This window comes from Haplochromis burtoni, unplaced genomic scaffold (genome assembly GCF_018398535.1).
Source record: "Haplochromis burtoni strain Fernald_Lab_line unplaced genomic scaffold, NCSU_Asbu1 Contig_196, whole genome shotgun sequence".
Lineage (NCBI taxonomy): Eukaryota > Metazoa > Chordata > Actinopteri > Cichliformes > Cichlidae > Haplochromis > Haplochromis burtoni.
Window position 1 is genome coordinate 271,373 of NW_024582557.1, and position 15,715 is coordinate 287,087.

Here is a 15,715-nt window from a genome sequence, read left to right on the forward strand (position 1 = left end):
CTGTGACAGTATTGTCATTAGTGAAAAACCTCTGTGGGCAACTGATAGTTAAAAATGGTTAAAATAAAACATTTCAATTCATTCAGATTTTTTGTAAAAATTGAGGTTATTTAAACATATTTTTATATATATCGTGTATTGTGATACAACAGAAATTATTGTGATATTAGATTTCCTCATATCGCCCAGTCAATTTAAAACGTTACATCTGTAATCCATCTGAAGACATGTATTATAATGCAGTTACAAGACATACAGCTAATTAACAGGTGAAGGAACAGCATTGCGTACATTGATGTCACATTTTTAAGCCCTCCTTTTGCTGTTATTACTGTTGAGCTGAGGACACCTACAAGAGAACTCAAGCAGATAAAAGGTTTTACAACATATTAACCGTAAGATAGCTTGAAGACATTTTATAACCAGTAGGCCTGCCAGTTTGTTTGACAAAAAGTCGTTAAACTAAAGAAAAAGTTGCCATCACCTGTTTACATGCATATTGGTGTCAAGATCAAGCATAAACAATATTAAACATGTTAGTAAAAATACACAGACACAAAATATTAGTCCATGAAGCTGACCTGTCACTGGCTACCAAGCAGTGCCATGCAAGCCTGTGGTTCTTTCCGATCATTACTCTTACACACCATTACAAATTAATTTCCAGCAAGATGCAGCTGAACATTAAACATGTTTGGGGTGCTGGTCAACAGACCCCAATTGAAAATTAAGATCTGATGCACCCTTCAGTCTTCCAAACACAAAATCAAGTATGCAAGAACTTTGAGGTCAGTGAATAAATCCTCTCAGCACCTACATGATAAATCCAGTTCCCTTTGACTCAGTACCACAGAGTAAGGATGGATGATGTTGTGAACACAGGGAGCTAGAGATAAGAAAAGGGGAGAAAAAAAAAGCAAAGAATTGGATCCCAACTTTCTGCTTGGACAACTTTCTGGCATGATATAGAAAGAAAAAAAAAACCCAACCCACTTACATTCAAGCTTCGTGAAAGTTATGCATGTGTATGCATGAGGTTATGTATCTATATTGCCTGAAAGTGATTCTCTTTGTGTGTCTGTGGTTAACATTTACCACATTTTGTCTGATTGAGTGAAGTTATGCTGAAATTCCCCCACACTCATTTACGCATGTGTGCATAGGTGTTTAAATTTCCATATGAAGGTCATTTGTTGGCAGGCCTCTGAGGTCCTGAATAGAATAACAGACACATCTCAAACAACTGCTTTTGTTAGTGCGAGACAAAAGGGGATGTGAATGTGTGTTCTGGAATATCTGCATAGTGTGTCAGACAGACTAACAGAATGGCAGCCAAGTTTGGTAGTTTCACAGAACATGTAAAAGCCTGAGTAGTCCCACAACATAAAGCTTCAGAACTCTAAAGGTTGACTGGCATTACCACAAAGACTTTGCTGGCACTCATTGTAACATTATGAACCCATGAATGCATGGCTATTCAAAATGTAGTCATTCCTTTATTCATTTGATCTTGAATTCACTGATCCTTTTTGCCATGTTGGGGTCAAATGTTTTTTCCCTCTTTTTTTCCTCTGGAAATAAATTACAGAGACCCCTGACAGGTTTGATCATGTGACAAGCAAACAACCTAAAGATCATGAATCATTATCGTTCTTGTCCTTTAAACATCCTGTTAGCCTACGATGTGATACTATATATATATTAGAGGCCAGTAGGAAATGTAAATTCGTTCTATATCATTTAAAATGCCACACTGTCAAAAGTAAACACAGTTGAATGCAAATACTGCACATTTGTGAGTTGTATTTTCCATCTATGCCAAATACACAACAGGAAGTAAATAAAACAGATGATCCCATTACAAAGTTACCTGATAAGTAATGCATTAGATCAGGAAGCAGGTAAACAGTAAGTTGGTTTTGGAAGAAGAAATGAGCAGGAGGAGGAGGAGGGTTCGAGCACTCCAAAAAGGCAGGTATTGTGGTGATGTCATGTTTTGTACTGGCACACAATGGCGCTAACGCTCTAAAAACTCTAACTTTAAAAACTTTCTTTTAATCCATCTTTTTTTTTTTTTTTTTGTAAATCCAGGCCTCTGTAGTGGAAATTAGCCTTAATTCATGTCTCAGCTCCACTTTAACTTGTTTAGCTAATTCTCTAACTACAGTGCATCAGACTATAGTTTGGAGTACACTCACCAGTTGTGGTCACAATCAGTGACCACAACACAATGCATAATGTTACAACATAATGCATACTATATCATTATACACCTCAGCCACTGTCTATGGATTGGGTGAATGCAAAATGTTGCAAGGTAATGCAAAATTAGTGGTGAAAAAAAGATGATGATTCCCACTGTTACCCTTTAGGGGCTCTATAAGCTTCTGCACAAAGACAGCTCTCTTAGCTGATAAAAGCTCAGCTAGACTCCAATCAGTCCATTAACTTTCAATATACATGTATGTTCAAAAATACACGTTTAAGTCTTTTTCTTACTCATTTGCTTACACACACACACACACACACACACACACACACACACACACACACACACACACACACACACACACACACACCTCTGGTATGAATGGCCCTTGGCCACAGGCAGAGTTTTCACAGTAAACTAACCTTGATCAATAACCTGCTATGGACCTCAGCAAAACCCGCTGTTCTCCCTACTGCTGGATTTCAATATCACGCCTGTTTGAACACTCTAGCCATGGGCCAACTGTGTGTGCGCATGTGTGTGCATGCACATGCGTATGTATGCATGTACTGCTGCCGCATGAATTTGCGCGAGCCTGCAAGCATGTGTGAATGTGTTTGTGGCCTCCTGTACGCTGTGTGTGCTTAAGGAATTCTCTGTGCATGAATTTGGTTGTGTGTGTTTTGGGCTGTGTGTTTGAGTGAAGCCTCGGGGTCCGCTGTGAACGGTGCTAACTGGCCCTCTGAACTCTTTCCTGTGAAGAGAAAGAGAAAGCCACTGGGCATGTGCAGAGGACAGCATGCCATTTACCTGGGCTACGGATGGTTTTTAAAACTGGCAAGAGGGACTTACACACACACGCGCGCACACACACACACACACACACACACACTGAAGATACTCCTGGCTTTTGCCTCAAACGCAAAAGCACACCTTTGCTCCCTCGCCTCAAACACAAACACACTTCAAAAGTTCTTTTTCTTTTTTTTTTCTTTTCTCCTTTTTTATTTTTGGAAGCGATGCAGCCAGTACTACCCCTGCGTTTAAAGAGCCTAACCGCTCTCTTCATGTGCCCTTCTCTCGCTTCCTGCCTCTGCAAAAAGGCCCCAACGCGCCAGAAAAACTTACTAGTTTACATCCAGCTCTACAACTAGTGAGACAACCTTTTGGCTCTCAAAGGTGTTCGTCTCACAGTGCTCTTTATATACAGTGAAGTGGGGCCACACATTCGGCCTTTGCTCCAGTTCGAGCTGGGCCTTTAGAAGAGTAAATGCTCTGAAAAATAACCACTGCTGAACTCTGGAGGAGTGAATAGTTGTTGAACAGTGCTGCGCTTTATAATATAATGAGACATATATGGGGCTTTTTCCAGTAATGAGGAGTGGATAAGCAATCATTTTTACTCAAACGAGTTTGAAAAAAAAAACAACCCATGCCTTATCTGAACCTGCATGCGTGTGTGTTCATTTGTCTTAATGTACCTGGCAGGATGTGTACGTGTGTATATGTATTAGTTGGTAGTTGAATACAGCTGACCCAGATGTGTTAAGTGGGTCATGGGAACATCGCAGCCCACACACTGGGGGTTATGGATAGGCAACAGCCTTGTGGTTTGTGTGTGTAAGTGTGTGTAGATGGGGTTAGGACACTGGGGCAGTGCCCTGATTATACTCAGATTAGATTTGGGAATTCATCGCCCCTCCTTCTGAGCTTTACCCCCAACTCTGTCTCCTATTACTTTTTCTCTCTTTCTCTTTGTCTTCCTCACTTTCTGTTCCTTTGCTGTAACCTCTGGGCATCCAGAGGGGTTTGTTTAAGACACATGCTAAATAATCACATTTTGGGAAATTAGAAGATGTAACATTTCGAATGAAGTCTCTTATATTTTGACATTGCAGTTTTTCCTGTTAAAATCCTTTCTGTTTGGGTGTTTCAATCAGATGAAAATGCTATAAAAAGATTTAAGGTTAGGGTAGGTTTATGTTATGTATCCTAAACAATTAACAATGTTAAGAAGTTGTTTTTCCTTATAGCAGTTGTACAAGGTGTAAATGTGAGGACCAATGGTTTTCTTTCTGTGTTAGCCAGGGTTTACCCTGTCTCTCACCCTATACCAGCTGAGATAGGCTCCACCACCCCAATAGATGGATGGATGGTTGCAAGGTTGCATGGATGACAATTTTACAAGGCGTAAAAAAAAAAAAGGTTTTGAGAATCTTTGGAAATCTTGATTTCCCATTCAAGAGCCTCATCTTGTACACTTCTATACATGAACATTTTCATGGTGGCTGCTATTTTTTGATCACTTTGCAGAAGTACTTTGTTACTTGTACCTCCGCAATGTGTTTCTGGAAATGCTCCAGTGTCTGAAAAAGGTGACGCTTCAACTTGATTTACATTTTAGGAACCGAACAAGGTCCCAACAAGGCAAATATGACAAGTACAGCAGGCTGGAAATAAAGTTTGTGTTGGTGCAGGGAAAAAAAACTGAATTTTCAGCTCGCTCTGTGCTGGCACAGGATGGTAGTCTGGCACATATCACACGTGTGGTCAATTCTGAATGACAGAATGCTCCTGGTTTCTCTCTGCGCCTGAAACTCTGTTTCCCGGCTTGGAAAGGGTGGACTCTTCAACTGTCAACTGCATGGTCATAGCAGGAGACCCAGCTTTGAATCAGCTATGATGCTTTACACAAAATTAATGTCAGGATGAAAGAGAATTTAATCTTTGCTGGCTGCACAAGTTTGAGGTTTTCTTTCTACTCTATTTTTCTGTATCCCTTTCTTGTGCTAATGTTTTGGGCTATGAGGTTGTTTTTTAATGCTTTTTGTAAAGTGCAAATTCCTTCAAAACCCAACTGAAGGTCTTTTTGTAAGTCTCCACAACTGTGTCAGTTTACTATCGCAAGTTAGAGAACATATACTATATGGACCAAAGTACTGGGCCACCTACACATTACACCTAAAGGAGCTGCTAGAAATCCATGCCATAGAGCTTCTGATGCACGTTTTCTGTTCTTATCCTAGGTTTGAAACTTTAGAGTTAGTGACTCTCGGAATGTCTGGGAATACGTGCTTCTTTTGCGGTGGAGGAACACCAAAGTAATTGCTTACGGAGCTTGCTTCGTTGACATCTTTAAGAGTTCTGAATAAATGTCTGTCCTCCTCCAGAACAACTTATGTATGCAAACGCGCGTTGCAACTTCTTATCTGGTGCGCGTCTTTTATTTTGATAGCGAATGTGCACCTGCGGACCACTTATGTGCAGCCCTGGTTATAAATCCTTACCCTAGGTTGGAGGTTAGGGTTAGGGTTGGGATAATACCACAACACCAACAGCAACTTTGGTGAAAACCAGCCTAAGAACTCTTCTTAACCATCTCCACAGAGAATGTACTTGACTGCATGTTGAAGGCCAAGTGGTGGGAGATGAAATGGGATCTTTGATGACAAATATAAGTTAATGAGCAGTACATAGGTTTTTCAGTTCCGGGAACAATCAGTATTTTACTGTCCCCTTCTTGTCCTTCCATGGGAAAAAAATAAATAAAATAAAACTAATGTCTATATCTGAACTCGTCAAAAACAGATGTCTGCTCTAATGTGAAGTACCATACCTTCTTATGAAGGAAACATGTTGAGTTTGTAACAAAGTGAAACTGGAGCCAAAATGTAGCAATTTTTCAAGTATTTTTGTTTTTATTATAGGAAGAAGTGTGGTGTCTGTCAACCTAGTCTGGTCTCATGGCCAAATAAATTGACGTGTACATGGACATGATTTACAGTGCAACTTCTCTGTTTGTGTCTTTGTATCTCTACACCGTGATGTAAGTGCATAAGGATTGTCTTTTTTTTGTTTTTGTTTTTTTTTACATTAAAGTCCTTTTATTACTGTTTTTCAAACCTACCTTGAAAGCCTGCACCAGGATGTTTTATGCCAATTTTCTTTTTCTTTTTTTTTGCCATGTTTTATAATTTATTTTATTGTCAGCTTTAAAGTGAAAATAATTTTTCAATTTGAAGAAAATTTGCTTTCTGCACCACATATGTTTCTCAGAATTCTCTAAAGAATTCTCAAATTCTTGACCTGGCAGCCAAGAAAACAGAGCTTTGAAAAGCTGACAGGTGTATTTTAGTCCTAACTATCTTTTTCTAAATCTAACTAAATAGTTAGATAATGAATAACAATTAAAGTAAGAGGTGAAAGGAAATGCGAGTAATCCATAAGAAAGGGTACGACTAATGGGTTCCCAGTTAGACTTGATCAGTGTTCGTTGATATGTGTAGTCATTGCACCTTCACTACCCACCTAGCCTCAAAATATGTGAGTTTTTCACCCTCACACTTGAAAAAATATATCTGCTGTGATACTGTGTCATGCCACCATGTCTACCTGATTAGTAACTGGATTTGCTCATGTCTGTTCCTGGTGTTTTTCTGATTGTGTCCCCAGTGTGAGTGGAAATGGGGCATGCAGGCATGGCGGGAGTGCTGGGAGGAGAGAAAGCAGCCAGGGTGGCACGTTGACTGGAGGATCGCCAACCGCTCTCAAACAGGTAGGAATCCATGCCAACTCTGCCTCCCTACCCCCCCCCCGGCCCCCCTCAGTACGTCTGTCTGAATCAGTGGCCGTCATGCTCGCTGACATTCAAACTTTGTTACCTGCTGTAAAGATTTACAGCTTTGTTTCCATTACTTTATCTGTCACCGCTTCAGTGGTGAATATGACACAGTAGATCTCTTGTTAGCGGATATGGAGCTTATAACCTCAGCGTATGTCAGGCTATGTGCTATTTTAATCATCAACTTTTTTTAAGATTCACCTAGTAGCAGTTTGTGTTTATAATGCAAATACACTGGGTTACTTCAATAGACTGAAGACAGCTTAAAAATGCATAGATTTTCAGGCAAGCTATGAATTGAAATATCCCTCCATCCATTTTCTGCTGCTATGTGGGTCCAGGTCACAGGGGTCAAAGTAGAGATTCAGATTCAGTTTTGTCCCTGGCCACCGTCTAGTATAGATCGTATGCAGCAACACCGAGGTGTTCACAAACCAGCAAAGAGACATAATCTTTCCAGTGTCTCCTCTTAGTAGAAAATGCCTGAAACACATCCTCCTCAAAGCGGAGGAGTAGCAGCTCTACACCAAGTCCCTGCTCAATGCCTGAGGTCACTCTATCTCAAAGGTTGAGCCCAGACACCCTATGGATGAAGCTCAGCACTTGTTTGCATGATAGAGATCAGGCTGTGGTCAGCGAGGTAGGCCCTGGTGCTCAGTTGCCCTGCTGGAATTACTCATATTTAAGCGTTCATTCTATAACACCGTCTATAAAACAGCTACCCACTGCACTCATGGTGTCACAGCTTTGTTATTTTAACATAACAGGAAGCATACACATAAGACAACATGCTGTTTTAACAAAACATAAAGTACAACTGAAGTATTAGATCCTTTTGAGGTTTTGAGACTTCTACACCATCAGTGTGATTTTTTTCCCCTTGAAAAACCCAAATAAATTGCACAATAATTTTTTTAAGCAACACATTTAAAAAGGACGAGATAATCAACAGTGGCACCATAAAGACGCAACTTAATATTTTTACAGAATAAAAAATATATATTTTGAAGTTAATGTTCATTATACTAAGAAATTTTCAGAAACATTTTTTCTAAAAACAACAACAACAACAAAAGCAAAACAAAATAAAATAAAATAAAAAAAAACCAAGTATGCTTGCTCCTGACAGGACCATTAAGAAAGGTTTACCTACTCCATATAAAAGCTGGTGAATTGCTTTTCTTTTTGGCTTTATTGTAGATGATGTTCTGAAAGCAAAAGGTTCTTTCAGGAAATGATGAAAAAAGTAAGAAAAATATTAGAATCTTTTTAAAGTTGTTTTTATGTGAACCTACCCTAAGAGTTATATCTACTGTGTAAATGCTATTAGCTAAAAGATGGCTATGTTGATAATGAGGCACCCCCTTTGAGCAGCATTTACTTGTTTTCATAAATGTGTTTAGTGTATAGTGCTCTCATTTAATGAGATCACATGATATCTAACAGGCGTCCAGACTGCCAAAGGACAGTGGCTGTAACTGGCTCTCAGACAGACTCTGAACATCAGGTGTTTAAATTCAACTGGTGTCAGCGTGTTAAACATGACTGCTAGGGCCAAACTGGCCCTCAGCTACACGCTCTGATGTTTATATAGCTCAGTCTGAGCCAAATGCATCCCTCCAACACACAGGTCAAAAGCTATGAACTCAGAGTGGACATTTGCCAGAGAACATGGAGAACATGGCCTGCCAATTGCTACAAGCCTGTGGCCAGACGGCTAGTGTGCAGAGTTCAGGAGCAGCCAAGTGGTGTCCAGTGAGGGATACCCTGGTTTACTGTTGGCCAAACAACGCCTCCAGGCTGGCTGGACTGACTCAACATGACTGGTTTCTGTGTAGACAGAGTGAGGAAATACGCCTGTCCACTGTGGGTTTGCTTTGCTGTTTACTGCTTAGAGATGTTGATTACAATTCTGGGTTGATTATGTTTCTCCTTAAACATGCCAGCAGTGTGTGACTTGTTACCTTATAGAAATTACAAACATTTAAAAGTATTCTCCTCGATAACAGTGTTACCTACTCAGAAAAAGTAACTGGTAAAGATAAGTTTGTGTGATCAAAAATAAACGTTTTGCTTTGCAAATGTCAATTATAGTTTGCTTCAAGTTGACCCCAAATGGTTTATATCCTTAAAGAAAGTGACTGACTACTAATATACTGCAGTAGATTATTATATTATATGTTACATAAGTTATCCATCTATTTAAAATGCAGAAACTATTTTTTTCTGACTGTTTTATTCTTTTTTTCAACAAATATTGAGAACATCCTCACAGTTTAGATGTGACTGAAACTGAAAGAGGCCCAGTCCCAGTCCCCATCCCTGGCTCTCTGGGTGGTCACTGCCTCTTTTTGGCATGGCTCTGCTTGGTACACATCCAGACTCCTTGAGGTAAAATGGGACACTGACGCACTGGCTGTGCAGTGGCTAACATCTCTCCTAGCCTCAGCAAGCAGTCCAGGTGCCACTAGTCTAAACACACATAAACAGACGGTATAGCTTCACAGGTTCAGGATAGCCAAAGCTGGATCTAAGGCCAAGTCCACTTAAAGGCCATGGGAGGATAAACGCACACTTTGGCCAAACACACACACACACACACACACACACACACACACACACACACACACACACACACACGTGCATAGCCAAAACCAACCTCAGCCACTCTGTGGCCAAAGGCATTTAGAGCACAGTCCCACTCAGTAGGGAATCCCAATGTTTGGCTATCCATCTCTCTTGGTAAAATCTATCTGAGAGGGAAAAGAGGGGGAGAGGGAGCAAAGAGGGTTTGAGTTAAGAAAAGCTGGACAATCAAATATTGCAGTGTTTAACACTTCATTTTCAATCCCTGCCGATTCCATTTCCCGCCAGCGTTAATTGCCGCTGTGCTACCTGCCACCAGTGGTTCTTTATGAAATGATTTCTGAATTGAAGCATATGGACGAGGAGCCGCAACGGGAGCCATGAATGGCTTGAGGAAGGGTCCCATTAAATAAGAGCCAGCTAATTACTTTGTCCTCCCTTTTTGTCCTGCACTATCCAGGCTCTCGCCGCTGTTCATATATCTTACTGTAATGAGTAAAGCCAGGGCCTGGCACCTGTGCTCGGTAATTAAACATATAAATTCTCCCCTCACGGAAATATGTGTACTCACCAGGACTGATTTATAAAGGTCTCTAAATTGCACAGTTGAGCTTATTTTCTTGCCTGTTATTTTTTTTTCTTTTAAAGGGTCTGGAAGGATGCGAGTTATTCATCAGATCAAGCTTGATCTTAAAAAAACAAAAACAAAAAAACCCTGCAACATGTCTTCTCTAAGATTTCAGCTTCCCCTCTTTCCACTGTTACTTTTCTTTTGTAGGTGAAGGTGGTGATACTGGGACTGTCAGGCAGACCTTTTGGAATCAGAAATGTTAGCTTTTCCAACCTCACAGCCTCATAGCCAAGAACACCAATGAAAAATGTCCATATAAAAACATACTGTGATCAGAAACGGATCCAACCAAAATAGGTTTATGACTCATTTACGAACCCCCTGCTCAAAAGTTACTTATACTGTACTTTATGACAGACAGAAAGCCATGAAATTGCCAGTTTTCACCTCATATTCCCTTCCTGCATTCTCTTTTAAGGCCTTGTTTTGCACTTACATATTTGTCCATTATAGATGAGCATTTGTGTGTTAAGGTAGCTGTTAAATGATTTTCATTTCTTTCACTGCATTAAAATAAAATAAAAAATCCTCAGGTTCAAAATAAGTCCAATCTTCACAGTTTTATGATGCATTTGCTTATATTCAGTTAAACTTATAAAGCTGTAACCATTTACAGATACAAAAACTGTTTTTTTCTTTTCTCTTGTTCTACAAAAATCAGGGGTTCAGTTCAACAGTAGAACCCAACTTTACGGAGCCCCCCAGGGGACATGGGAGAAAAAAAAATTGGGGAGGAAAAAAAAAAAATTAGGGAGGAAAAAAAAAATAAGACGGACTTTTGCGAGATCTCGCAAAAGTATTGCGAGCGCTCGCAAAAGTATTGCGAGATCTCGCAATAAGTATTGCGAGCGCTCGCAAAAGTATTGCGAGATCTCGCAAAACTCCAACAATGGCGGCAGCTACTTAGTTGTAATATTACTCTTTCTGGGTCACAAAATACACTTTTAAGATATTTTGAGGCGTGAATGTAGTTGTGTAAACGTCAGATACCTGCTCGGTTTACAAGACATCACATATTTGCAAAAGAGCTCCGACGTTTTTGGAGATCTGACACCCACTAGCTCGAAGCTAACGGGAGGTCGAGACCTACTACAGCCGGGAGGAACACCGCTTTCCCGGCACATCGTGCCTCGACCTCCCGGTCGGCTTCGAGCTGGCGGCCACTAGCTCGAAGCTAACGGGAAGTCGAGACCTACTACAGCCGGGAGGAACACCGCTTTCCCGGCACATCGTGCCTCGACCTCCCGGTCGGCTTCGAGCTGGCGGCCACTAGCTCGAAGCTAACGGGAAGTCGAGACCTACTACAGCCGGGAGGAACACCGCTTTCCCGGCACATCGTGCCTCGACCTCCCGGTCGGCTTCGAGCTGGCGGCCACTAGCTCGAAGCTAACGGGAGTCGAGACCTACTACAGCCGGGAGGAACACCGCTTTCCCGGCACATCGTGCCTCGACCTCCCGGTCGGCTTCGAGCTGGCGGCCTCCGAAGAATGCGGCTAAAACTTTTGCGAGATCTCGCAATACTTTTGCGAGCGCTCGCAATACTTATTGCGAGATCTCGCAATACTTTTGCGAGCGCTCGCAATACTTTTGCGAGATCTCGCAATACTTTTGCGAGCGCTCGCAATACTTTTGCGAGATCTCGCAAAAGTCAGTCTTATTTTTTTTTTTTCGTCCCTAATTTTTTTTTTTTACTCCCTAATTTTTTTTTTTTCCTCCCTAATTTTTTTTTCTGCGATGTCCCCTGGGGGGCTCCGTACAACTTTAACAAAGTGACAAACGACATGATCACAAAATGTAGCAAAAGTTCATTTTTAGCAATCTTACACCCTATGCTCAAAATGGACACAGTAAGATGGGATATCACTTGATTTTAATTGGAGCATGTTAGTAACTTAGCAAATGGTTTGTACCATGCTTTAAGGCAGGATTTCCCTCGTGACAAATAAAGTATTATCAATCAATCAATCAATCAATCAGTTACACCCAGCTACCACACAAAGGAAAAGATGTTAGCTACTTTAGCTATATTATGTTAGGATGGTACAAGATACAAACAATAAACCAGAAAAATATTTACTGACCACATCCAGCAACTCGAAACTAAGCAAAATGTAGGAACCACAACCATTATTAAGTTAAACTACTCTCAGCTTTGACATGAGTGATGATGAATGCAGCTGCCATACTATTAAATCACATAAGGTAACTACACACTAGGATTATCAATTCAATAGGTGTCTGGAATGTTCACTAGCACAACAAGCAACATTTCTGTATTATAACTCCTAGCTAAAGTTGTGCCTGATTAGCTTATTATTTAAAGATTCAAAATGGGAAGTGCAAAATTTAAAAGCTAACTGTGATCAAATACCACCTGTCAGACAGTAAAGTGCTCTAGGCTTTCACATTTCAATGAAAAGAGCATCAGTATTATTAGAGGGAGTAAATTTGTCCAGTGACAGATTACCCAGTGACTCAATAGCACGACTTACTTGTCTTCAGAATGAAGCTGTACTAGTCGCTGCTCGAAGAATCTTAAGTTCAGATCAGCACCTTCCATTTGCTCGCTAAAACAGTGATGAAGCTGACAGATTTGCTATTAAAAGATTCAAATATTTACCTGAGAACTTCTAGTGAAACCAAATAAGTGATATTATGAGAATTATAGACTGAATGTTTTTGAAGCTGAGTCCATATTAACAACTAAAGATTGTAGTCTTGCACTGGTGTTCATTTGCATAGTTCTCTGCCTATCCAAAGAGAAAGATTATAGAAATGTAGTCAACATTAAGGCTAACAACATCAGTAATAGACCGTCTTCCTTGGGCTTTAATGTTATGTGGAGGACGAATGCTGATGGCTAAAATTAGAAAGGCAATGATGACAGCACAGTCCAATACAAAGAAAAAGAAGCACAAGAGAAAGAAAAACCAGCAGCACAGATAACTGTAACAGTGGAGAGCAACTCTTATTTTTCCTCCACTCGTGGTGCCTTAGTGTAATTACTTTTTTAAAATAAACCTTTGATTTCATATATTTTAAAATTATGGAGGATGATAAATTATGTTTTTGAGTGTACAGTTTAAGAAAATTTTAATAATTCCCTTGAGTGGCAGCACAGGTACAAAATGTAGACCATCTGCAAAGGTCCGTCTTAGTACCAGTGAGATACCATGCCTGAGCCTTGGTTTCACATTCATATCATATTCACAGTTTACTGTAGTCACGCAGGCTATAATTTTGACTAGGGTGCATATTTATTTTTAATGAAAAATGCCAAATATAGTAGTAAAAAACAATTAAACCTCACGGAAATATGCTGCACATGCAAAGGTTTCAACAGAAACACAACTTTTGACACTAAACATCTGTTGTTAAAATAATGATCTTAATAAATTTTTTAAAAAAGTCTTTGCTTGTAGTGCATTGTTTAGTAAAAATACAGCTGACATTTGTATCTATCCTGTTTTCTAATTATATATCAATAAGGTTGAAATTTCCAGAACTAAGAGTGGCAGCTGTCATCTTGAGTTGACAAATCACTTATTGCTCACAAGTATTAATACTGGAGTAGGCATCAGGGTGCAATTTCTTGTGAGTGTCCTGAATTTATGAAAATGCAAATGTATTTGAATTCTTTTTTTTGCAACAAGTAAGTTTTTGCAATTAGCAGTAAACATGTTAATATGTTTAGTGCGCTTTGTTACTTTTTTAAAACAGTCCCTCAGTGTAATCCTCAAGAGTACACGGTTAAAAGAAAGTACTACCTCTGTGACTTTGAAGGTTTTACGATGACGAGAAATGAGATGAGATAAGAAATTTCACCATCTGTACATGGACACTGTGACAAGTCTTGTTTTGAAACCTTGATTTGAGTTTTTGGTGGCTTTTGGAAACCAAACTTTAAGAAGAATTGCGACCATAAACCCATTGGAAGAAATCACGTTGCCGTTATTTCATAAATTTGGTGTTTTCCGTTATAAAACTACAATAAAGAAAAACCTGACTGAAAAAAGATGTCTAAATTCATCTTCTCTAAGAGATGGTCTGTGGATATTTTTTATGCAAATTCCACATTGTCTTTTTTTGTCTTGTTGGGTTCTTTCATATAAGCAGACTCTGTAAAACAGAATATAAACTCAGTTTTAATCTCCGCCACGGCTGATGGAATTCCCCATTAGCTGCCAGGAGAACGTTTCCCAGCTGGGAGTCTCAGTTTGAATGTGCTGTGTTAAAATATAACGAATGTCATAATTAACTGGATACATTTTCCATTTAGAATTTGAGCTCTTATAAAACTGTCTACCTTTTAACCCCTCATTGAACCCCTACTCTGCTCACCCTTTCTGCTCTCTCATTATTCATTTCCTAACATGACATTTCTTTATTTGGTTTGCATTATTTTTTTCTGTTTCTTGTTCAATTTCTTTTATTTTTTGGGGGACTAAGCCAAGGCCTACAGCTTTCAGACCATTTCTGACACTTTTGTTAATAAATCATTGGGAAGTTAATGAAAACGGCATTCAGGCATATCCAAAATGATTGTGTTCTTTGTCATGCTAATAAAGTGAAAGATGTTCGTCCACTGGGTGAATGCCTGCACATTACCAGCAACTTCTGATTATGTGTGTGCCTGTTGCACCTCCTTCTTTCTCCCTCACTCTTCCCTTGTTTTCCTTCATTCTCCTTCTTGCAGACACGTGTTTTAGCATATTTATCTCATAGGTTATCAACATGAATCCAATAGGTTCTCCAAGCAGACATTTGCATCACTCTAAATTGCTCAGAGGGAAATAACAGGATATGGTTACCTTGACTTGCTGTTGACCTCTACTTTCTCCTCTCCTTACCCCCCTCTTTCCACCCCTTGTTTTGCACCTTTGTATCCACGGTTACATATGGAAGGACAAAACGCAATTTAACTCAAAACTTAGCAATGAATCCGAAATTAAAACCCAATGGCTATGTTCCTGTGACCTCAGAATTTGAATGTTAGAGCTGGGAGTAAAAAACATACTGGAGTTAATCTGTTCTAGTAGTTGGAAAAACAGGCTTAGTTTTCCACTAACTCAGCTCTCTAATAAGTTCTAATAATAACTACTGTAGACCATTTACTGTTGGTCCTGCAAAGAGAAATAGATGTGCAGTCCAAGTTCAAAGGCACATGCTTCAAATATTTTTCAGGATGCTGATCTCATTTTATTTTTAGCTAAACTATGTAATATGTAACATATGTGATATCTTGGATGTGTCAGCTATCACCTTTTAGTCTGTTTTCAGAATAAACACATTGAAACATTTTTGGTAGAAAAAGTTAAACTTCCAGACACTGTGATGATATATTATTATAGTAGCTGCCTTCACCAGTGTATGAATGTGAGAGTGAATGAATAGTGGTATTGAGGAAGCGCTTTGAGGGGTCCCGAAAAGCGCTATATAAATGCAATCCATTATTATTATTATTATTATTATTATTATTATTATTATAATATATGATTATCTTGTTAATTTTAATGGCTAAATTTCATATTCACAAGTCCTCCTAGCATATTTATATTGTAGGTTCTGAAATTTGTTCTTTTATTTGGTTGTCTATGGTATGTAATTTTATGGTACTGTTTAATTCTATTTTGTATTGTACTGAGATTAAATAAAGGTTTGAATGAAC

At 39.4% G+C, this 15,715-nt stretch overlaps 1 long non-coding RNA gene across 13 annotated transcripts in view; it reads left to right on the forward strand.

The window, feature by feature from the left end:
* The window catches only part of LOC102302168, a 445,058-nt gene that overhangs the window by 40,156 nt on the left and 389,187 nt on the right, over positions 1-15,715 (forward strand). For all 13 annotated transcript variants that reach the window (XR_006055031.1, XR_006055030.1, XR_006055032.1 and 10 more), the window contains exon 2: positions 6,662-6,764. This is a non-coding gene — a long non-coding RNA (uncharacterized LOC102302168). The remainder of the gene's footprint in view (positions 1-6,661; positions 6,765-15,715) is intronic.